We start from the raw sequence: 25165 nt of genomic DNA, 5'->3' as shown, positions 1-25165 counted from the left end.
TGCTTGACAAATTATACATGAAGAGGATAAAAGTACGAAATCAATGTGTGAATTTATTACAGTTTACATCCTTAAATAGTTTAATGACTTAAGATATAAATATTGGCTGTTTGCAAGTGAGTGTTCATGTGGTCTAGTGTTCTTTTTCCATGACCTGCAAATGGGAGGATTACCAGTGTAAATATGGAGTATAAATTAGTATAAAATGTTCATTGTAGATGCTGTGCAAAATTATGTTGGCTAGCTGTTTAGGGTTTCCTAAAGGTATAGAATAGTAGGCTATATGCAAAGACTGCCTGCTAGTAGCAGGAACAGAATGTCCTTTACAATAAAATGCTACTTATTCTCCACACCACTGAGATACTCATTATTAGAGCTAATACACACAAGCTATACTGAAGTAACTGTAAGATTATGACAAAATTTTAGGACAAAGAAATGTGAGTTAAAGCACAAACGCTGTCCCATACTGCAATGGCTGCAGAACAAGTGGTAGATAAAAAACATTTCTTTCTTTAGCGACATGATTTATGTTTATGATAAATACTGTTTCTGGGACTTCTCTGATGACAATTTGTAAAAGTTGCTGTCAGTGCAAATGAAATATGTTATCCCAGCTGTCTTTGTTTAGTGTATATTTTAAGACTGATGTTGATGATTTTGTGGTAGTAGTAGTAATAATAATAAATACCCCCCTTTAGGAAGACTAAATTAGAGATGGACCCAAGATGAAAAGTTCAGCTCTGGATCTGTTTATGCTGCAAATTTGGGTGTTTGGATGTGGGTCCATATCTAGATGGGATGCAGGTTTTGGATTTGTGTGGATCACAAGAACAGCACTTTACATGAAGTGCTTGCCATATGTCAGGTTTTGACTCTGACAGAAAATTAGGCGGTCGTATAGAATAATTGATGGAGCATAGGCATGGGAGCTGGGAATTTCTGAGGTCCCATCTTGTTGACTCATTCTGAGGTTCTAGGAAAGTCATTTAGGATGTCACTTTCAAATATGGATGCTCAAAATGCAGCACTTGAATCCATATTTAGGCATGTGAATAAGGTGCCGTCACTCCCCAGCTCCTTCCACACCCCCAAATGGTGCTGAACAGTCACAGAACCATGCTCAGCACTTCTGAGAATCACTTTTATTTCAGCACCTAAATAAAGTTTTAGGGACTAATTTTAAGCTAACAAGTCTGAAAATGGTGTCTTTAACCTCTGTGTTTCCTCCCCTATACAGCTGAAACAAAAATACTTCTTCACTTGACTGGCTATTGAGAAGTTTCATAAATTGATGTTTGCAAAGTGTGTTAATCCCTTACTGGAAAGTGCAAAATATTCTACTAGGTCCAAATTATATCCCCCACCCCAAAAAAAACTGGGGTGTGAAGAGGGTCCTCCATTACTGGATGTTCTCTTCTCCAGGGAGAAGAAGGGCTCTCACACCTCTATGGCATAGCTCTACCCTTCCACTCCACTCCCCTCCCCAGACCTTTTGGAGTCTGTGTGTGTGGGGAGAGGCTGGAGTTAGGCTGGGACAGAATTGTATCATCCTAGGAACTGCTGTGGCCAGTGAGGTGTCTCTGGTAATGTGGTACGGCGCTATTGAGGGGACAGAGCTGCTGTGATTCAGGGCCTCTGTCAAGATGGCTCTGGCCTCCTGCATATTCCAGTGGTGCTGCCGTATTTGGAGATGTCTTTTCCGAGAATTGGACCCTGACCTGCCACAGTATACTTTGGGGGAATCTCCATGAGAAAATCCTCAGAAATCCAGTCCTTAGCTTGGCCCTCAGGTTCATTGGCAGTGAATGATGCATTTAAGGTAGTTAAACAGTTTCCTTTATAACCCTCCATATTCAAATGTTCACAGCTTTCCAAAACAGTTACCTTTTGGTCTGAAACTTTCTATCCTCGGGCTCTTTCAAGCAGTGGCTTTAAGTATATATAATTGTATGTAATTTCTTGTAACCTGTTCAGAAGTTGTATTATCCATTAAGGGCCAAATTCTGCCTCTGAGTCTGATGGGGAGCTATAAGCAGACATCTAAGGGCCCCACTTGGCCTAAAGAGTTCTTCTATTCTCTCAGCTTAATCCAACCTATCCTCCAATCATTGCTAGTCTGCTGTATATCTATCGGTTTTTCCCCTGAACATCAACTTGTATGGACATGGAATATTTCTGCTTCTGTTCTTTCTTGTTCAGAGAAGTGATTTTTATTTCTCTTACTAGGGTGCTAATTGTATGTAATATTGGTCTTGCTGAGAATATGAGCAGCAGTACTTTCTGGTTTATAATTTAAATTCCCACCCCCCCACACACACCTTAATTTCAACCTTTGACATTAATATTTTAATGTGTGCAGTCTGGATCTCAAGTTAATACCTATTTAAAAAAATCCACACCTACACACAGATTCTTGTCCATAAGAGTGTTCATTTTTTTTCCTCCCACACCCCTACCAAAAAAAAACCCAGTATTGCTACTGGTGCAGAACAGTTGCTTTGTTCCACCTTTGAGTACCTGCATTTGGGACTTGAAATTATTCTACTGTTTATGCGGTCAATGAAGTGCCTTGGGATCTTTCTGGAGGAAAGACACAATATAAATGTAAGGTATTATTATTACTGCTAATAATAATAATTCAAACTGAGAATAATGTTTATGGTTGAGTTGTTATAATCCCTGAAACAAACGATTTTATGGAGAAACTGAAATGCTGACACAAGCTTACTGTAACGAGCAGTTCTTGAAGGCATTACTATAATTCAACCTAGAGCCAGTCTGGAGTGATACGCTCAGCGTGTTACCATGCTGTATATGCTTGTGAACATAGGTGCCAGTTGTGTCATAAATGACTCCTTGGGTATAATAATTCTGACTGATAATGGAAATGAATCATCATTTTCTGTTCCATCAAAATGCTCTGCTAGCCTGTCCATACATGTTCCTCAACAAAGAAAATATCTGTCTTCACAAAAAACTCCAGTGAGTGCATGTCCTCTATTTAAAGGTTAGTGAATTTCATAAATTTAAGCCTTCCAAGAGATTCTACTTGGGACAACACTTAGCAATATGACAATTACACAGGGAACAACTAAGAATCAAGACTGTCTGCTCCTATTATAGCTGACAGCTAGGTAAGGCAGATGCTGTTGATTTCAGAAAGCTACTGGAGTCAAAGTTGCAAGCCACGACTGCAACAGGGGACTCAGGACAGACTTAAAATACTAGCTTAGTTCAAGAATGGAATAGTGTTTGCGGTTCAGCCTGCATATTTCTTGTGCTTCCACTCTGGTCTCGGAGCATAGGAAGATGGACCAAGGGCTGGATTCTGCAAAGTGCTGGGGGTCGTCAATCCTTCGCTGACATTGAAAGCTGAGGACTCAGCTCTTCATGGGATGCTCTCAGCAGCACACAGGATCCCTTTGTCATTAAGGGAGCTAGGATTGTAAATAGATCTCCTCTTCCTTTGAAACATCCCTTTATAAAAACACAGCAAAAGTTTGAAGGCAAAATTCTGAGTAAGGGTTAGAAAACTGAAAATATTTGGGACTTGGGAAGCTAGAATGTTATATCACTAGTTTAAAGAACCCAACTGTCAGAAGGCTTGGAAATGCTCACATAAGGTCCCATTTCAGTCTTCACTCTTCAGCCAACACCCCACTCTTAATTTCTGTTCCAGAGAAGTTTTTAATGTGCCTTTAAACTGTGAATCTACCCACTAATTAAAAACTGGAGACCAGACACTTCCCCTTAGGCTACTTTAAAAAGCCCAGCTTTAGTAAACCGGATACTTAATTAGGAATAAGGCTGACTGAAATGTTTTTGACTGAAGTTTTTTCAGCAAAAAATGCAATCTCGTCAATGTTTTCATGATATGTATTTATAATCTGAGGTTGACAAAATCTGTGGTGAGAAAATTTCTAAATGAAACATTTTCATTTTGCTTTGAAATTGTAATTTTCATTTCTTGTTGGACTTCAAACACTAAAGGTTTTCACAAGTAGATATCAAGGGAATTTCCCTAACATGCTGAAATTGGATTATAATTTCAATAGAATTATTCTTTCTACCTATTTAAAAAGTCTCAACGCATAAGCCCCTTTGGAAATGGGCATATGAAGAAATACGACACAGTTGAATCCCTTATTTCCCAGAACCCCAACCAAGTTGTATTTGACCATCCAACCCAAACTATGCCTGCCTTGTTGTGTTCTGAAATAGTATCATCTTGCTGGATATATACATAAGTGATAACGTGCTGTTTAATTAGCGCTAAAGAGCTCAAAACTAATTTAGTTCTAGGGCGCATTAGCATGTGTCAGAGCTGCATACATTTTCTGCTATAGCAACACGTTGGTTGAGTAATATAATGGTTTTTTATAATGAATAAAAGGACTCCTTACACTGTCGTTTGGGAATCTTACGTAGCCTGTCCAAGAGAGATGAAACAACCTCTGAGAAAAGGTAAAGAAGGAAAGGTGTCTGCTTGTGACAACGGAGCTTCTCCAAGGAAGTCTATTTTGTTATGGTGCGATTAGAGAGGACTATAGTCTCTTAGATGAACTATATGTATTAGATTGTGCTTGCAGAACTTGTAGAAGACTTTTTTCCTGTTGCCTTTTTGCTCTAGACCAGAGAATTATAGATAACAGGGAAGAGGTATTGATGTAAGATTGAATTAGTTGTCATGAGAGAGTTGAAGTAATGACAGTTATTGGTATTTCTTAGCACCAACTGCTTTGGAATCTTCAGCACTACACAAAATTTAAGAGATATGGGAATCCAAAAAAATAAAATAAACTCTTAACAAATCCATCCCAGTTATATTTCCAAAACTTTAAGAAGGAGAAATTAGTTGATGAGAAGGACAAAGAGGGGTGTTGCTCTAATTTCTTTCTGTATTGCCAAGGGTGTGGGCCCATGAAGAAGAGAACATGGGGCATATTCCTATTGCTACAATTCCAAAAAGAAGAGTGCAAATAAAGCCTATTTGGGCTAAGTAAAAACTGATATTGTTTAAATCAAATAACCAAAACAAAACCCACTAGCCAAATACATTGAAGATGGTCCAGGAACTAAAACAAGATAAAAATCTGAACGAAAAAGGTATGATCAAAGCATGTCTTATCTCTGCCTTTTCTGCAAGCATTCTGTGTACTGCAGAGTCTTCCAACTGGTGTAAATTCCCCTTACTTTATGCTCACAATAGAAAATAGATATTCCCCTCCCCCCGCATGGAAACCCTATCTATCCTACTGCCTAAAAAAAAAACAACACACACACGGATTTTGTTTTTGGTTTTGTGTCTAGAGTTCACATTTCCCCCCTTCCCCAATATACACCTTGTTTTGTTTTTTACACTGGAAGATGGAAAGAAATGCCAAACAGATCCACCACAGTTGCATTTAGCTTCAAAAAGGGGAACTGCACAAAAATGAGAAGCCAGTTAAAGGGAATTAAAAGAAACAGTCATGCGTGAAATATCCACAAGTGTATGCAAACTATTTTAAAACACCATAATAAAGGCACAAACTAAATATATAGCCCAAATAAAAATATATGACAAAAAAAAGCCACCGTGGCTAAACGGAGAAAAAGAGGCAGTTTAGAAGCAAAAAGTCATCCTTTTAAAAACTGGAAGTCAAATCCTACTAAAGAAAATAAAGCAGCATAACTTCAAGTGTAAAAGTATACTTAAGTAGACCAAAAATGACTCTGAAGAGCAACTAGCAAATGACACAAGTTAACAGCAAATTTCCTTTAAGTACATCAGAAGCAGGAAGTCTGCCAAACTGTCAGTGAGGGCCACTGGATGAGTTACATGCTAAAGGAGTGCTCAAGGAAGACAAGGTTGTTATGGCTAAGTTAAATGAATTCTTTACTTTGGTCTTCCCTGCAGAGAATGTGAGGGAGATTTCCATACCTAGGCCATTCTTTTTAGTTGACAAATCTGAGAAACTCTCCTAGACTGAGAGGTCAATAGAAGAGATTTTAGAATAAACTGATAATTTAAACAGTACCAGATGGTATTCATCCAAAAATTCATATTTGAGTTCCTTCAGAAAATGCAGAACTACTAACTGTGGTATATAGCATCTTGCTTAAATCAGCCTCTGTATCAGATTACTGGGAGATAGCTAACGTAACACCAACTTTTAAAAAAAAAATGTTAGACTCCAGAGTCAGTCCTTGCAAATGTAGGCCAGTAAACCGAATTTCAGGCAAATTGGTAAAAACTATAGTAAAGAACAAAATCATCACACGTATAGATAAACAGACTATGTTGGGGAAGAGTCAACGTGGCTTTTGTAAAGGGAAATCATGCCTTCCCAACTTATTCAAATTCTTTTGAGGAGATCAGCAAACACATGGACAAAGGTAATCCAGTGGATGTAGTGCACATGGACTTTCAGAAACCTTTGACAAATTCCCACACCAAATGCTCCTAAGCAAAGTAAGTTGTTATGGGTCAAGAAGTAAGGGCCTCTCATGAATCAGTAACTGGTTAAGAGACAAGAAACGGGTAGGAACAAATGATCAGTTTTCACAGTGGAGAGAGGCAAACAGCCGGGGTCCCATGAGGGTCAGCACTGGCATTTGTTCTGTTCAACATTCATAAATTATCTGAAAAGGGGATAAACAGTGAAGTGGCCAAGTTTGCACATGATACTAAATTACTCAAGATAGTTAAGTCCAAAGCTGACTGTAACGAGTTACAAAGGGATCTCATTAAACTGAGTGACTGGGCAAGAAAATGTCAGATGGAATTAATGTTGATAAATGCAAAGTAAAGCACATTGGAAAACATAATCCCAACTCTACATACAAAATGATGCAGTCTAAATTATCTCACCACTCAAGAAAGATCTTGGAGTCATTCTGGGTAATTCCTAAAAATATCTGCTCAGTGTGCAGCCGCACTCAAAAAAGTGAACAATGTTAGGAATCATTAGGAAAGGAATGGATAGTAAGACACAAAATATCATAATGCCACAGTATAACTCTCTGGTAAACCCAGACCTTGAATACTGCATGCAGTTCTGGTCGCGCCATCTCTAAAAAGATCTATTAGAATTGGAAAAGGTACAGGAAGGGCAACAAAAATTATTAGGGGAATGGCACGGCTTCCATATGAGGAGGAAAGACTGGGACTGGTCATGTTAGAAAAAGAGAGACCACTAAGATATCTATAAAATCATGAAGGCTGTATGGAGAAAGTGACATTTACCCCTTCACATAACATAAGAAGCAGGGGTCACCCAATGAAATGAATAGGCCGCCGGTTTTAAAACAAACGAAAGGAAGCACTTCCCCGAGGGCACAGTCAACCTATGGAACTCATTGCCAGAAGATGTTGTGACGGACAAAAGTATGAATGGGTTCAAAAAAGAATTTAGATGAGTTCATGGAGGATAGGTGCACCAATGGCAGTTAGCCAAGATAGTCAGGGATACAACCCCATGCTCAGGGCATCCCTAAACCTCTGACTGCCGGAAGCAGGGACTGGACGATGGGATGGATCACTCAATAAATTGCCCCGTTTTGTTGATTCCATCTGAAGCATCTGGCACTTGTCACTGTTGGAAGACCCTGGGCTAGGTGGACCATTGGTCTGACTTAGCATGGCCATTCTTAGCTTCTTATCAAAGAAGTTATGCCCATCCACATCTTAGTTTGCTGGGAGTGAAAGGTCATTATGGTTTTCCTGTTATCTTAGCAAAACATTGCCTTTCCATCTCTTCTAACAATCTGCATGTTTGACTTACACTGTGGGAGAGGAAGAGAGAAAGAAATGCTTTTGTAAAGGGTATATTTTCTTCAAGGGCAGGCCAAAACTGCCATACCAATAGATGAGCTAGTCAAGTGTTTGCTCAGTTACTGCTGTTTTGTAGAGAGAAAATATAAATTGCAATTTTGCCTCAATTCTCAATCTATAATAGCCCTGTAGAAAGGTGGGCCATAGTAAAAACATTCAGGAAGTTCATGTTAAATAGAGAACTGTGGTGGTGGTTTCCTATGTGATGACACAGGGGAATCAAGGTTTCAGAGTAGCAGCTGTGTTAGTCTGTATCTGCAAAAAGAAAAGGAGTACTTGTGGCACCTTAGAGACTAACAAATTTATTTGAGCATAAGCTTTCGTGAGCTACAGCTCACTTCATCGGATGCAAGCAGTGGAAAATACAGTGGGGAATTTTATATACACAGAGAACATGAAACAATGGGTGTTACCATACACACTGTAACAAGAGTGATCAGGTAAGGTGAGCTATTACCAGCAGGAGAGCGGGGGAAGGGGGGGAAACTTTTGTAGCGATAATCAAAGTGGACCATTTCCAGCAGTTGACAAGAATGTATGAGGAACAGTAGGGGGAAAACAAACATGGGGAAATAGTTGTATTTTGTGTAATGACACATCCACTTATTATTCCATAATCAGCCATGTGATCTATATATAGGAAGCCTGGCAAGCAGCTGCTAACATGAAACATACTAGCAATTACTCCATAATTGTTTGTTTGAAAAGTTTGTTCTAATAGAAGAAAATTGCTATGTAGGAATAGCACAAATACAAAATATGTAAAAATACAAAATACAGAATATATACAAAACAGTAGTGGGAAAACTATTTTTGGGTAGACTAAGAACAAGGCTGAACCTTGCTTTGAAGCCAGTTTAATGCTTTTAGTGAGCATAATATAATCTAAATAGAACATGTATTAATTTAGATCACAGGTAAGTATATTGCTCCATACCCTTCCCAAAAGACCTTTTGCTCTACTGATAAAGCTACAGAACTGAGGAGCTGTGACAGGCTTTCTATCAGATCCTGGTATCGCCTCATTCAATTTTTAGATTTTCAAAGAGAGTATGTAAAGTGCTATATACATGCATAGTAGTAGTAGTAGTTTACGCACACTCTGTGCAAGGCAATCTGAGACATCCTGTTCTGAGGAAAGTTCTTGTGAGTAGCAGCGCACCTAGCTGAGTGGGTCATTGGAGGAAGTAGGTTTTCATGGAGCTGAGAATTCTGTAATTTTAATTGTCACTGGCCTAGGCCTCCTGACATCTCCCATGATGCAACATGCTTGCCTCTGACCGAGCTGCATGGCATATCACTGGGGGACGGGGGTTATCACATGATTGGGAATTAGTCTGGTCAGGGAGCCCTGCTTATAGGGGATAATTAGTGTATGAGGCTCCTGAATTACAACAACTCTGAGGCACCACAAGTAAATGCATTTTAATTTCAATTTGTTGAACTGATCCAAAACATCAGTACAACATTAAACAGTTTTATTTCAGGAGTACCAATGTTTTATTTCCAGTGAAAATGCTGAAACAAAATGTTTTGCCCTTTGCTAATCTGAAATTTTTTTGGAATTTTTCATTCCATTGAAAACCTTTGCTACTTCCACTTTTTGTATTGGTTCAGGACAAAAACAGATGTTGAAAAGTCAGAATTTCATGTAGAACAGAAATGCTAATTTTAGTTCAGCTCTATCATGATGAACCCTTGATCTAAAATGCTCAGCTACCTCTCACAACTGCTAAATTTCACAAGACTAGCATTTGGAAAAAGAGCTTTGTCTGGAATGGAACCTAGACACCTGTAGAAAATGACCAGGTTGACTGCTGTTTTACCAATGAGACAAAAGATGAGATTTTTCTGGATGACCTTGTCTCCATTGTACTCTTCATAATTTTACAGCATTAATAATTTTTTTGCCATTAGCATTCAGTTAGGTGGCCCTCTCTGTGAAGTGAGACACCTCATTTGAGGCCAGATTCATCCCTGGTATAATTATTGGCCTCAAGGAGTTTCTCCAGGATGTGTTCGTCCTGTGCCATAGTTGCAAGTTCAGAGGGTCGATCCTTATTGGCCAACTGGGGGTTTATGCTGATCACTTCCTTGTATGACCCTTTTTGTAATATGGCCTCTCTCAGGAAGTATTCTACTATCTTCAAAATACAGAAGCTGTTCTGATTGTTAACATGAATTTAGCATACTGTGCAACACCATGAGTCATTGATATGCAAAAAACAAAATAATCAGCAGCAGCAGTCACCTACATAGGAGAGGGAACTTCACATTTACCTTCGTAAAACCAAATCTTTATAACGGGTTTGAACAAAAGCCTGAAATTACTGAATGCTATCAGGCAGCAAACCCCACATGTTGTTTAGTGCATGCTAAAATAACAAGGCTAATAGAATCTGATGCTCCAGATAATAAACTGGATCATTATTCTGACTCGGTCTGGAAGTATGGTGCTGTGATTAGGGGTCTTTGGAGATCTGGGTTCAATTCCCTGCTTCGAATAGGGAGGCACCACCAATTGTGGGCCTAGCTTCAGAGCTTGTATAAAAATGTAGCATAGTTCAGAAGCCAGTTTTGATGTGCTCTGGAATACAGTCTATACTGAGTCGCGTCCCATGGACTCAGTGCACTGCCTTTTCTTACTAACCTGGATGCTTTCCATGGTATATCTACCATAGTGTAAGTGAGAAGTAACTCCACTGATGTCAAAGGAGTCACACTGGAGTAAGTCCAGAAGAGCAAGTCATTGTATCTGTGCATTTGATTATATGTACCATTTCTATAAAAGGTCTGATTTTGAAAACTATATGCACAATTGCACATAAATTAGCAAGATTGCAAATACAAATCTAGTACATAGATGTGTAAAGAGGTACCTCCGGTCAGTGCTCTTTTCTGCATCCTTTGGCCTCTGCCAAAACGTTTTGTATTTTTCTGCCTCACTGACTATGCATTTCCTTTTAAGTCTCTTCTAAAAACTCACTCAGCCATTGACTATACTTAATTTCTTAATCCCTGTTACTTTGTTCCTGAATTTTTTTTTCTATATTCTTTAGCTATTATTCATTTTATTTAATGGAGCAACATTACTTCCGTCAAACATTTTGTGACCCTGTGCTATGAAAGGTGCTACATCAACAGCCTGGTTTTTCAGAGCTGCTGAGCTCCCATAAATCCTGGTGAAGTCAACTGAAGCAGTGTGTGCTCAGCCCTTTAAGAGAATCAGGCCAAAAAAGGGGTGGTGGTGCTATTGAGCATGCCACTGTTCTGGGGGCTTCTGCTGCGGGATACCATCATAAAAATAACTGTCATCTATTTACCCTCAAATCAAATTTTAAAGCACAAGTACAATAGAGAGCAGCCTTTGCTGGTCCTCAGATTTTCTACAATGTTTTTTTACATGGATTTAATCATATCAGAGGAAATATTAGATTTCAAAACAGGCATTGTAACAAAAAGATCTGCTCTCTCAAACTCAGTTAATGAGGGATCCTCCTGAGCTTAATATCTCTGTGGCCCCACTAATTACTGATTAGTTCCTTTCTATTGCCTCCCATGTTGATTGCATGACTGATATCACAGATTGCTTAACAAGTTGACTTAGCACCTTTGCTAATTGCTCTGTGGTGCTGTGTTGCATTCTTTGGTTTCTTTCAGTGCTTTTAAATATGTTAAATTCAGTAACCCTTTCAGATGCATTGTTCCCTTATCTATGCCATCCTTGGCTCAATGTACAATAACAAAAAAGTTGCAGCCCTAACTAGTGTGTAGTGGTATGTCCATTATTATTTATGGGAGCTGAAGGAGAGAATGACATTCATAGAAATGTAGGTCTGGAAGGGACCTCAAGAAGTCAAGTCCAGCTTCCTGTACTGAGGCAGCATCAAGTAAACCCAGACCATCCCTGACAGGTGTTTTTCCAATCTGGTCTTTAAAACCTTCAATGATGGGGGTTTTACAACGTCCCTTGGAAGCCAATTCCAGAGTTTAACTATCCTTATAGTTAGAAAGATTTTCCTAGTATCTAACCTAAATCTCCTTTATTGCAGATTAAGCCCATTACTTCTTGTAATATCCTACCTCACAAGCAACATGCAGGTCACATCCTGTGTGTCTGTGTGTACCTGCAGCCTGCCAGCACAGTCCAGTCACACTCTGGCATCCACAAGCCTTGGTTAGCACTTAAAGGGTGACCCCAACACACTCCCAGTTCCCTCCTCCCCCCCAAAAAAAATGTGTTCTGCATTATCCAGTCCTCTCCTGGATAGTCCAGATATTGCAGGTCTGTTGGCACTGTAAGGGGTCAATGTACAATAGTTTGTTAATTTAACTGAAGTTACCCACATGGTTAAGTTTTTAATCAAAACTAATCCATTGTTGTCTTTAAAGAATAAAACAAGTTTATTTAACTACAAAGAGATTTTTATGTGAGTACAAGTATAAAGTATTAAAATCAGAAATGGTTACAAGAAAAATAAAGATAAAAAGCTTTTTAGTAACTAAAACTTAACAAACTAGACTCAGTTCAAAGTAAAATTCTTACCACAGGTTCCCAGCCACATTGCTGATCAAATTTTCAACTCAGGATCTCTCACCAAAGTCCAAAGACTGGTTCCTTTGTCTTTTCAGGTGAAAGAGAGAGAATATCCCTGGGGTGGGTTTGCTCCTCCCTTGTATAGTCCTGTCACCCTGTGAAATGCTTTTTCTGAGGGCTACCCTTAGATAAAGTTCCTTCCAGCTGTGAGGATGGAGACATGGAGTCCCAAAGTAAAAGAGATTCCATTTGATGTTTGCTAAAATGCAAATTGATCTGTTCTTGCCCTCCTTTGCTGCAAAAGAAGAGCCACTTGACCGATGACTGCCAGTCAACTTTGGCACCTGGCTAAAAGCGCCAGCTTGTCCTTTGTCTTCAAGAAACTGGTTTTACTCACTCCCCAGACTTGTCTGGTAAATGTATTTCAGTCATGATTTCATAACTTAAGTTATAACATATAACATAAGTTATAACTTTACATCTAATGTTGCTACACACATTTCTCCATTGACCAGCAAGTTATTAGTTTTCAAAAGATTCCTCACAAGGCATATTTTGTAGGAATATTATTACAGTAATGTGTAGGGGTGCATTAGGTCACAGTGGTGCCCAGACCTGGACACAGTACTCCAGCTGAGGCCTCATCGGTGCCGAGTAGCACGGGACATTTACCTCCTGTGTCTTACATATGACACTCCTATTAACACACCCCAAGATGTAAAGACATTAGCCTTTTTTTGCAACTGCATCACATTATTGATTCTCATTCAATTTGTGATCCAGTCTAACCCCCATCATCCTTTTCAGCAGTAATACCCCCCAAGCCAGTAATTCCCCATTTTGTGGTTGTGCATTTGATTTTTTTTCCCTTCCCAATTGTAGTGCTTTGCATTTGTCTTTATTGAATTTCATCATGTTGATTTCAGATCAATTCTCTAATTTGTCAAGGTCGCTTGGAATTCTAATCATGTACTTGCAACCCCTCCCTGTTTGATGTCATCCAGCAATTTTATAAGTTTACTCTCCATCCATTATTTGAGTCATTAATGAAAATATTGAAGAGTACCAGACCCAGAACTGACCCCCGCAGGAGCTTACCAGATTCACCCTCCCAGTCTGGCAGAAAATCATTGATAACTACTCTTTTGAGTATGATCTTTCCACCAGTTGTTGTATACCCACCTCACACCTAAACCATGTTTCCCTAGTTGGCTTATGAGAATGTCATGTGGAGCTGTGTCAAAAACTTTACTAAAAATCAAAATATATCACTTCTTCTGCTCTTCTCTCCCCTGCCCCGTCCACTTGGTCAATTAGGTCACAGTGGTGATTTGGCATGATTTGTTCTTGCCATCCATACTGGCTATTCCTTATAACCCTATTGGTGCTTACAAATACATTGTTTAATAATGTATTCCACTATCTTTCCATGTATTGAAGTTAAGCGGATTGGTCTATAAATCCCTGGGTCCTCTTTGGGTACATCTATACCAGGATAAAAAATACCCATGGCTGGCCTGGTTCAGCTGACTTAGGCTTGCACAGTTCAGGCTCCAGGGCTGAAAAATTGCTGTGCAGACACTTGGACTTGAGTGGGAGGCCGAGCTCTTGGACCCTGCAAGGGTGGAGAGTCTAAGACTCGGGCTGGAGCCTGAGCCTGAACATCTACACAGCAATTTTTAACCCTGCAGCCAGAGGCCAAGTCAGCTGACCTGGGTGAACCATGGCTATGCCACAGGGCTTTTATCCCTATGTAGACGTACCCTTAGTTCTCTTTTCTGAAGGATAGGAACTATGTTTGCCCTTCTTCAGGCCTCTGGGACCTCACCCATCTTCCATGAATTCTCTAAGATAGTGGCTAATGGTTCCAAGATTGCTTCAGCTATTTCCTTACATATCTAGGATGAATTTCATCAGGTCCTGATGAAATCTGATTTTTTGAAGTCCATTGTCCTTATTCTGCTGCTCTCATTCCTTCCTTTCCTTAGAATCATGAAATCACCATTTCATGATCACTATCACCCAAATTGCCTTCCACCTTCAGATTTGCTAACAATTTCTCCCTGTTGTTCAGAATCAAGTCTAAAATGGCTGTCCCCCTAGTTGCTTCCTCCACTTTCTAAAACAAAAAGTTGATCCCAGTACCTTCCAAGAACTAATTGGATATTTTATGTTTTGCTGTATTACTTTTCCAAAAGATGTCTGGGTAGTTAAAGCCCCTTGTCAACTCCCAGATCTTGTCTTTTGATTATTTTTGTTACTTGTTCTAGAAATACCTCATCAATCACCTCCTGATTTAGTGGTCCATATTAGACCTCTACCAGGATATCTTCCCTATATTTTACTCCTTGTGTTTACCCAGAGACTTCCAACTGATTTGCTTCTGGACCACAGAACCAGGGTGTATACTCTTGACATATAATGCAACACCTTCTTACTTTTTATGCTGCCTCTCCTTCCTGAACAAGTTATTTCCCTCTATATACCAGTAGTCCAGTTATGAGACTTATTCCACCGAGTCTGTGACACCAATTAAGTCGTAATTTAGTTTATGTACTAATACTTCCAGTTCTTCCTGTTTGTTACCATACTACTCCTTGTATTTGTATCTAAGATATTGAGCAGATTTCAGTCTTGTTGCTTCTATGTCCCAATTGTAATTTTCCATGTAACTCTCAGTATCAAGCTTTCTGTTAAGGTCACTTTTTTTTGTTTACCTGTGGGCTTTTGCTGCCTGCCCTATTTTAGCCTAGTTTAAAGCTCTCCTCACTAGTTTTGGCCTCATTGAGTAGGTCAGGAGCTGTAAAAACAGAATTGATGAGAAGAGAGAAAGGACAGGTTCAGAAAATAATCTATGTATACCTAAAATTTAACATATGGGGTATGATGTGGAAAAACAACATACACTGCAGGTAGACCCTTCTAAGAGGAAGCCATTTGCAATAATGGAACTATGATGGGGTGTTCACCCTGCACCAGCCTGAAAGGGGTTAATGAGTCTGAGATGGGGCCAATTAACCAGATAGGCCATATAATTCCCATCAGCTGTGGCCTGAGTAATCCTTTGAATGATAACTGGAATCCAGCTGAGAAGGAACAGGTGGGGCTAGGCTAAAAAGCCAAGAAGCTGTCTACAGGAAGTAGTCTGCAGTCACTTCCTGGAAATAGGGAGGTGTGTTTTGAGGCTACAGAGTTCAGTGGTCTGCAGTCCCTCTCTGGGAGTAGAGCATTTGAACTGGTACACCCAGAGAGGTGGGGAGCCAGAATCTGTAGGGAGGAATCCAGGGAAAGCGCAATAGGGTCTGAGGTATAGCCACAGTTGCCAGGTATAGGGTTCCTGAATTGCAACCCGGAGTCATGAGTGGGCCTGGGTTCCCAATCTGCACCTGGGGAAGTGGCTCCATTAGGGCAGTGCATGAGAAGACTGCCTAAGATTGCTGATATGGAAAGACTTGGAAGACTTTAGTGACCTGGCCAGAGGGCCAAGCCATGGAGACAGAGTACCCTAAGTGAGAGAGAGGGAGCAGCAGACGGGGGAGTCAGACCTGCAAATAGCTAACCCCCAGAGTGGCCAGGAGGAGGCACTTCTAGTGGTGAGCAGACCCCATGACAGGAACCCAAACAACCGTCTGCTTTACAACTGTCCCCTCATTGGTAGCATCTGAATTATGGGCTCTTGGGGACCACTGTATTCTCCTGCAATTTTGCATGCACAGATGTACAGGCTTCAGATATGTGCATGCATACTGGTTTTCTAGGCAACTAATTACACCATTCAGATATGCACATGCCCTTTGCATGAATATATATGTCACAGTTCTGACTAACTACCCCTTTGAGCCATCTCTAGTCTTTCCAAGTGCACTCTGTTCCGTTGACAGGCCCTTTGCCTTCACTTGTCCTGGAGTGAAATCCCAGGATTCTCTCGTTTTCAAACTGTGTCTTAGGCTACAGTATAATGACAGAGTTAATGAGGAGCAAATGGTGACAGCCCCCGCCACCTTTAGGTGTATGTGTGGAGCCTTTTCAAGGCTATTCGGCAACTGACAAAAGGCGTATAACAAACTTTCACACGGGGCTGGAGATAGACTCTACCCTCTACTCATCCAGCAGTGGCTCCTGTCCTACGTGGTTAGGCTCCCATATACCAGGTTGCAATGCGACTCACTCAAATTTGGCCCAGACACTTGCACTTCTGGGGAGTGAGGTTCAGACTGCTCCACAGTTATCTCTGCCTCCTTCTGTTAGGAAGTGTAACCAAAGTCCTTTGTCTGCCTTGTGTCTCTTGTACCTGGTTAAACTGGTTTAAGGCACACTTCACAGCAGTTGCTTTTCTTCATTGTCTCGGGTATTTGCCGGGCATCTGTTTGGTCATTGTCTCCCTTCTCGCATAGGTGCAGTAAACTTCTGCTTGAAGTTCATCCCCTTGTAAGCCTATAGCAAAATGACAAATGGATAGATATGTGAAGATAAAATAATACCAGCATTTCCCATGTCCTTCACACTCCTTGAATGCATATATCAGAATCTTGATGGTAGAAAAACTTGCAAGCATAAAAATATGGCAGCAAATTCAGAGGCTGCAATTTGAAAATTGTCCTAAATAGCTGTAACTATTGAAATGGGTCATAGTAAGCAAAAGAAAAGTGCATCTTCTAAGATGTTAATCCTCCCTACCTTAGGGCAGCTGCTGCTGCACCCAATTATATAGTCTATATTATATATTCCTAGTGTATATGTAAGACATGTATGTCAGACTGTGTACTCTACATATTGCCGTTCTGGGGCCCAGAAGCTCCCAGCTGCTGCAGCTCTGGGCCCCCTGCTCCTGTGTCCCCCTCTCTTCCACTCCAACGAGAGGCCCATGTGGGAAAGAGGAATTATTGAGACAACACATTTCAAATTTGGAGGGAGTAGCGTGGAGCCATTTCCATCTTGCACAAGAGAGGAGAGGGAGGCAGCCTAGGAACTCAGGACCCTCCCTCCCTTCCTGTGTAAATAGTATCTGCTCTGTTCCTTTCCTATCTGAAATCTACTGTCTGCTTCTGTGCTACTCCCCTCCTTCCCTTGCAAACCCTTCTCCATTCCTTGAAGGGGAGGAACACAGAAGCAGGAAGCCCAGAGAGTAAGAGGTAGATCTGTTCCTTCCTCTAGCAGACCCCCTGTCCCATGACCACCACTGCCAGACTAGGCAATGCAGCAAGATAGGGAGACGCAACTGGCTGCAAAGTAGAATGGACTGCTTAATGTAGTGCAGTTGAGTGCTCTATTCTGGATGGACAATGGATGTGACTAAAGAGAGATGAGTTTAGGTGCTATTGTAACACTGACAAACCCCAGTCATTGGCAGGCAGGATCAAACCTGGGGCCTCTGGAGCTCAGTGCATGAGCCTCTACCGCATGAGCTAAAAGCCAACTGACTCTTAGCTAAGGTTGTAGACCAGACTCATTTAACTCTATTTAAGTGGTCTCGGTGCCACTAGCTAGGACAGAACACCACACCCAGAAGGTGTGTGGGTTACACTATCCTCCTCATGCTGGTGAGGTGATCAGCTGCTTGCTCCCCTCTTTGATGCTACTACAAGGACATAAATTGGTTGCCATGCAACACTCTTAATGTAGCATCTTCTGCATTTTTTTCCTGCTCATAGCTTTTTACTCTGCACTTTTATGCTGCTCTGGCCTGGTACTATACAGGATCAGGCCCTTCATGCTTTCTAAGGGCCTGACTTTGTCATCTTTACTGATGTTAGGTGGTACCTTATTCCACAAGTAGCCCATTGACTGCTATGGGACTATCAAAATGATCAAGCTGCAACACAATCTGAGTAAGGGTGGCCGAATCTGGCCTCAAGACTCTGCACTATATGATCAAACACTGCTTGTAACTTTTGATGGTGGGTGGGGGGAGGGAAGGGAGGACCACATCATTAAGGGGTTAAAGAATTAAAAAATAATAATAAACAAAGTAAGAGAAATTTGCAGTGAAGGTGAAAAAGATTTGGAACTCAAAAACTTACCACAACACACAAGGAAGCCTGTGATCAATGACAAATTGGTACTCAGGAAATAAAATAAGTTTTAAGGAAAACAGATGCTGCTGCATTGAAAAGCAAGTCTTGAACTGATCAGAATTCCATGAATCTGCAGAGTTTTCGCCTTCGAGATTGGCTTTGCCGTAATTAAATTACGTGAAGAATGGAGTAGTAGTTGGAGTCAATTACATTTCTGAAAAGCGATGCTGAAATGAGGAGCCCAGAATCTGTCAGCAAGTACAGAGAAAAATGAATGGGATGTGCAAGTTCTGTATGACAAGAAGGCAGATTTGAGAAACTAGCTAACACGGAATGTCAAAGCTGGAAGGGCCAATGAGAAATGACATACTGCATTTTAGTGAACAGGAAAGTCTTTGATATGATTATTCAGACCAAAGGTCTCTCCTATTAAGTATGCATTTACTATCAAAATGCTCATCACAAATATATTTCTCTAACTATTTTATAAAATCAAGCCAAACATTAGAATGGCAGGTGGACAAGTAGTTTAAGGGAACAACAGATAGACCTGCTTCCTGGCCTGGGATTTTATATACTAGGATATTCTGGGACAACCTAATTTGTCTCTCTTCCCTCCTTCCGCCCCCCATCCCCAGCCACCAGGTACAATAGTCAGACAGAAAAATAGGTTGTGCTAGCATGGCTGTGCACATACATGTACATGGGTATTTTTGTGATAACATGACCATATTCCATATGCTATGTTTAGGTCATTGAAGTCACAAACTGTTTTAAAAACCCCAACACACTATTTTTTAAAAAATCCCTATATAAACTGTAAGGCACACTCAAGAAATGGTGCATGAGATTTACCTTCTTTTTGTAACAAAGAAAGGTCTTAAAAAGGCTGACGCGGTTCTCTCAAATCTGACGGCTTGGCAGAACCAAGGATGGGAAAGAGATTCAAAATAGGGAAGCAAAACAGCTCTCCAGTTTTTGATTGTTGTGCTTTTAGAGCTGACATTGCCTGGTGCATTGTTGTGGATCCTATGTGGTGCAAAGGAGCTGCAGAAAATGCAACAGGAGTTATAAATTATCGTCTAGGTCAGTGTCTCTCAATCTTTCCACACTACTGTAGCCCTTTCCAGAGTCTGATTTGTCTTGAGTACCCTCAAGTTATACCTCACTTAAAAACTACTTGCTAACAAAATCAGACATAAAAATACAAAAGTGTCACAGCCACACTATTACTGAAAAAAATTAACTTTATCATTTTTACCGTATAGTTATAAAATAAATCAACTGGAATATAAATATGGTACTCACATTTCAGTGTATAGTGTATAGAGCAGTATAAACAAGCTATTGTCTGTATGAAATTTTAGTTTGTACGGACTTTGCTAGTACTTTTTGTGTAGCCTGTTGTAAAACTTAGAAATATCTAGATGAGATGATGTATCCCTGGGAAGACCTCTCAAACCCCCAGAGGTATGCGCACCCCTGGTTGAGAACCACTGGTCTAGGTTAGGATATTAAGTACCAGCATAGAGCAATGCATCTTGCCTAAATGGCACCATTCCAGACGTTGCCCAGAAGCATTGTGCCTGAGCGCTAGTCTACATTTAAAAAGCTTCATCAGCACATTTGCACTGCTGTAGCACTTTAATGAAGACACCCTAGGCCCCATGGGCCACAAACTACGGCCACAAACTACGTGGGCTACAAACTATGGCCCCGTGGGCCACATCCGGCCCAGGGGACCGTCCTGCCTGGCCCCTGAGCTCCCGGCTGGGGAGGCTAGTCCCCGGCCCCTTCCCGGCTGTCCCCCCTCACCCGCAGCTTGTGCACGCCCACCTCCCAGGTTTTCCAATAAGCCTGTCCTGTTGCTCTGAGTGGCATGTTAAGGGGGGCGGAGAGCAGGGGGGTTGGATAAGGGGAAGGAGGTCCCGGAAGGCAGTTGGGACAGGGGACGGTTGGAGGGGGCAGAGGTTTGGGGGGGGCAGGGTGGTCAGGAGACAGGGAACAGGGAGGTTGGATAGGGGGTGGGGTCCTGGGGGGGGTCAGTTAGGGGTGGGGGGTCCATGGAAGGAGTGGTCAGGGGACAAGGAGCAGGGGGGGTTGGATGGGTCGGAGGTCCTGGGGGGGCCTGTCGGGGTGGGGGTGTGGATAGGGGGCGGGACAGTCAGGTGACGGGGGGGTTGGATGGGGTGGGGTCCCAGGAAGGGGAGGTCAGGGGACAAGGAGCAGGGGGTGTTAGATGGGTCGGGGGTTCTGAGGGGGGCAGTCAGGGGGCGGGAAGGGAGGGGATGGATAGGGGGCGGGGCCAGGCTGTTCGTGGAGGCACAGCCTTTCCTATCCGGCCCTCCATACCGTTTTGCAGCCCCGATGTGGCCCTCGGGCCAAAAAGTTTGCCCACCCCTGCTCTAAGCCAACAGGAGAGATCTCTCTTCTCAGTGTCGTTAATCCACCTCCCTGAGAGGCGGTAGCTATGTTGGCGGGAGAAGCTCTCCTGCCAACATACTGCTGTCTACACGTGGGGTGGAAAGGGCGTGAGTAGATTGCTATATCGGTCAAGGGTGTGGATCTGTCACACCCTTAAGCAATGTAGTTATACTGATATAGGTCTGTAATGCAGACCAGACCTCAGAATCAGTTTCTCCTCTGCTTCCTGGTTTTCTTCCAGAAACGGAGAGGACTTCATAGTGTACTGCAAACTAGCCAGTGAATGGACAGGGTGAAGCCAAGGCCCATTCCCCACCCCTCTCTGCTCACTTGTTCTGCTTATTCCTGTGTGCCAGGACCCAAAGTCCAGGAAGCTCTCTTAGAAGCAGAGGTGGACGGTAGCCCAATTCATTCTAGCTCCATGTAATTTATTGTGCTGATGAGCGAATTGTGAAACTTGCCATCCACATGCATACAGTGTAGAGCATGCATGTTGTGAAATGTCTGTTGCTTGATGACTTTTATGCTGTATTCGAGACATGAGTTGTGCAGGTGACGTAGATTTGTTTTGTTTTCTTAATGCTGTGGACTTTTTTTTTTCTTGCAAATCTAAACATGTTGCATTTTTGCACCACAGGAATTTGCTGTAGAACTGAGAGGCCTGTGGGGAGAAACTTTGGTTAGTCCTTTAGCATTCCATTTTATTGGGTCTAGCATGGGACACTGACAAATTCACTGTGATTCCTATCTAGTTCACTGGGTGGTGTGTGACTGAGTTTCTGGGAAGTGCTACGTAGATTGAATACAGCAGAGAAGACGTGGCTGTGTTGCAATAATGCATTAAGTTTATATGAACCTAAGACAAATTGCCCTGGCAAAATTGAAGCTGCCCTTTTGAAACTGTGCCACAGTAGGTCTTTACCATCTCTAAGTGTAGTGATTCTATTTTGTCTGCAGGGAATAGAGCAACCTGTCCCCATTTTGTATGTTGCACAGCAACTGAGAGGGAATAGGTTTTATTTTCTTCACTTGCCTCTTGACAATGTTAAACATGTTTCCAGATATTTGAACAGAACACAAATGGACCATACATCCTGAAAATGTGTAATATTTTTCTTCTTGCTGACGCTGATGCAATTTGATCTATGGTAATAAAAATGCATTGGTTGTTACACTTTGAGCAATGTGCTTCATATTATGTTGTCAGTGAATGGAGCTGGCAGTCTTTCAGATGTTGACACTCCAGTTACTTTTCTAATACCCGATATTCCTTTTGCTTATCAACTTAACTACATAGAAAGGAACTGAGAATGTGTTTTGTTTTGTTTTTTTCTTCTGCCTTTTCCCATACTTGACACTCAATAAGGAGACATAAAACTAAAAGTGCAGTTTTTAAGTCTGTTCTTTAATTAGTTTTTTCATATATTGTGAATGTGCGTAACTGCAAATGGGCATCAGTATGTATTTGTGCATATGGGTCTCAAAAGATACCAAACTGATAACCCAGGCAGTTCATGTGCTACGCTTCTCTCTTCTGGATGTTCTTTTGTTTAGATATCCTACATATTCCTTCCTCTGTTTTCACCAGTGGCATAAAATCATGGAAAATAGAGATAGCAGACATACAAGATCATCTCTGTCTAGGGATTTCTCCAACACACTTGTATGTATCACTGCAGTGATGCAGCTTTCATCACTTCCCTCGGATATTTTACAGACTAGTAGAGCTCACTATCCAAATGTTTTTTCCTGATGATAGTCAGTCTAAAATTTTCCTTTCTTAATTCTGCCCTTATTGGTGATTGGAATTCATAGCCTGTGAATTTCATTGACTTGCACTTTCCTGCCTCTTCCAGATCATTAATGAAGATGTTAGATAACACTTAACTAAGATCCTTGCAGTACTGCACCTCTCCCTGATTCTGCCCCAGAGTCAATATACTACCAATTATCATTACCTTCTTTGTTTTCCTGCACCTAGTTGTCCATCCATGTAACAGTGCTCATATTCTATTTTATTTTATATAGGTTCTTATATTGCGCCAATCACTGTAGTATCTGATCCCTTCCAGTAATATATGAAGTGGGGTGACTAATGTCTGTCAAGTGTGGTACGTTTTCTCTTTCTCTCCAAGGCAATGCAATGTTCTGGCTGGGGTGGGGTTGTTTTTGAGTTTTTTTGCGGGGAAGGAGGGGTTGTTACAAATGTGTGTACATGCTGCTGTGTGTCTATATTAGAAGGCAGGTCAAAGAAGTACATTTGGAGTGGAAGGTGGTAGGTGCGGTTTGAAATGGCTATTAGTTCTTGTGGGAGTTCTCTAGTCTGTCCCTGGGGCTCTGTCTTCTGCAGAGATGAGCTTTACCCTTGTGGTATGGTGTTCCCTTGTTCCTGAGGAGCAGAGTTGTTAACTACAGGCCTCATCCCAGACCTTTAAGAGAGATTTTAGCTATGCTGAGCCAAGGCCACTGAGCCCTTGAACTTGACTCTCAGGGGAAACTAGTGGAGAGAATAGAGGACAAGTTTGATCTGTGCAAGTAAGCTTTCAGGAGATGATGTATCAAATGTATGACTAAAAATAGCTGTATTATATCTATTGTGCTCAGTTTATCCACTGAGAAAAGTGAGAACCTAACTCATAAGATAAATATCACTTGGCTGCCTTACCAGAGCATGTCCGTTATGCAGAGTTTTGGGTCCAGATATTTAAAACAAATTTGGTATTTCCTATTCAGCATGTAATCGAGGTTTTTACAGTCACTTACTTGGAAATAGATGCACCTAATAAATACGATTTTTACTGAGTTATTTAGAATGCACCAGCCATAATTCAATTAGTAAATAAACAATTGGCCTATCTTTTCTCAGTCAGGAAACAGTGCTGTGATGCAAGATGGATGAAATATAATGCTGGGAACTCTTGAAATCACTTATGGACTATGATTATGATGCATCCTCAGATATGTTTAATATACTGTAATCACTGTAACTAATGAAGTAGATAAGAAAACGTGTGTGTGTGTATACATATGTTTTTATTTGATAGCAATGGCAGAAATTCCACTGCTGGCTAATAAAATAAAAACCACATCTGATAGCAATGATGTCATCAGGAGGCTGCATTTCATGACTATGGAAATAAAGCTGTGAAACTTCTTTTTTTCCCTAGGTAAGAAGAAAAGTCCAAGACAACTTTTTGCCACATTTTAAACAAAAAGAACTGCAAGTATGCAAATGAGTTAGGTGAACTCTGTGATGATTAGCAAAGCTCTCTTATGTTGCATTCCACTGCCCTTCATCAACAATGTCTTGACATTAAAATGCAAATTAAACCCAAAAATCTCAGGTGTATTTGGGGAGAGGTGTTGTTTCTCTTATGCTATACATTTGCTTTGTGCCTTCATTTACAAGAAAGTAAGTCCTTATTCCTTTATTTTTTGTACCAACTCTCTAGTCTAGTCTATACAGGTTCATACACTCCTCTTGTCATTCTGATATCGGAGTGTCTAATCCTCACAGAGTAACTGCATAATCTTACGTTACCTCAACATCTTTTCCCCAGCAATCATCTACAGTCCTGTTTTTTATCCTTGTTCATTATGTCTCCTGTTAGTGTCTTAGGCAGCAATAATGGCTTGTTTTTTAATCTGTATAGTAAAGCACCTGACACACTTTCGGGCGCTGTGGGAAATAATAGGCAGAGGAACATCTTGTATATTTATTTTTTATCATAAAAGGTCTTTTGCGGGGAGGTGGCGTCTTTTGTTAAAATCATAGAAAGTTGGGATTTAGTGATAGAAAAATAGCTCATCTAGGCCCTGATTCAGGACAGCACTTAACCACATGTTTAATTTTAAAAGTGGTTAAGTGCTTTTATGAGTAACGGTGTTTTCCTGAATCCGAACCCAGACTTACTCCAATATCATGTGAACCTGATCTAAAGCCTCTTAATGTCCATGGGAATCTCTGCATTCACTTCAACAGAGTTTGGATAAGGCTCTGTGTAAACAAGAAGGACACTGAATATATCCTACTCTAGAATACTTCTAAATATTTGTAGTGATAGACCTTGCACAACTGACTTTAGCAGTTCATTCCACAATCTTGGGGGTTTTCTTTAAGCAATTTCTTACTGTAATGGCAATTTACATTTTCCTGCACCGTTCTTAATGTTTCCTTTCCCTCTTTGATGATGGCACTGTGGGGTTGAAAGGAGCATTTTTAAACTGTTGAACGCAAAGTATTTTTGTTTTAAAAATTAATAATATTTAGCTTAAAGAAATAAGAAATAGTAGGCCAGGTTTTAGTAATTGTTTCCCTTGCTGCCATCTCAGGCATGCAGCTTCCACTATTCAGTCATGGGAGTTTTTTAC

General features: G+C 41.0%; 1 long non-coding RNA gene across 1 annotated transcript in view; it reads left to right on the top strand.

Moving 5' to 3' along the window:
• Positions 1 to 24036, top strand: part of LOC122460371 — a 39163-nt gene extending 15127 nt beyond the window's left edge. The window contains exon 3 of the long non-coding RNA XR_006281635.1: positions 23962 to 24036. This is a non-coding gene — a long non-coding RNA (uncharacterized LOC122460371). The remainder of the gene's footprint in view (positions 1 to 23961) is intronic.
• The last annotated feature ends 1129 nt before the right edge of the window (positions 24037 to 25165 follow it).

The sequence above is a fragment of the Dermochelys coriacea genome, chromosome 5, assembly GCF_009764565.3.
Source record: "Dermochelys coriacea isolate rDerCor1 chromosome 5, rDerCor1.pri.v4, whole genome shotgun sequence".
Classification (NCBI taxonomy): Eukaryota; Metazoa; Chordata; order Testudines; family Dermochelyidae; genus Dermochelys; species Dermochelys coriacea.
Note: the sequence above shows the minus strand (reverse complement) of the source record. Positions and strands in the feature narration are given on the sequence as shown.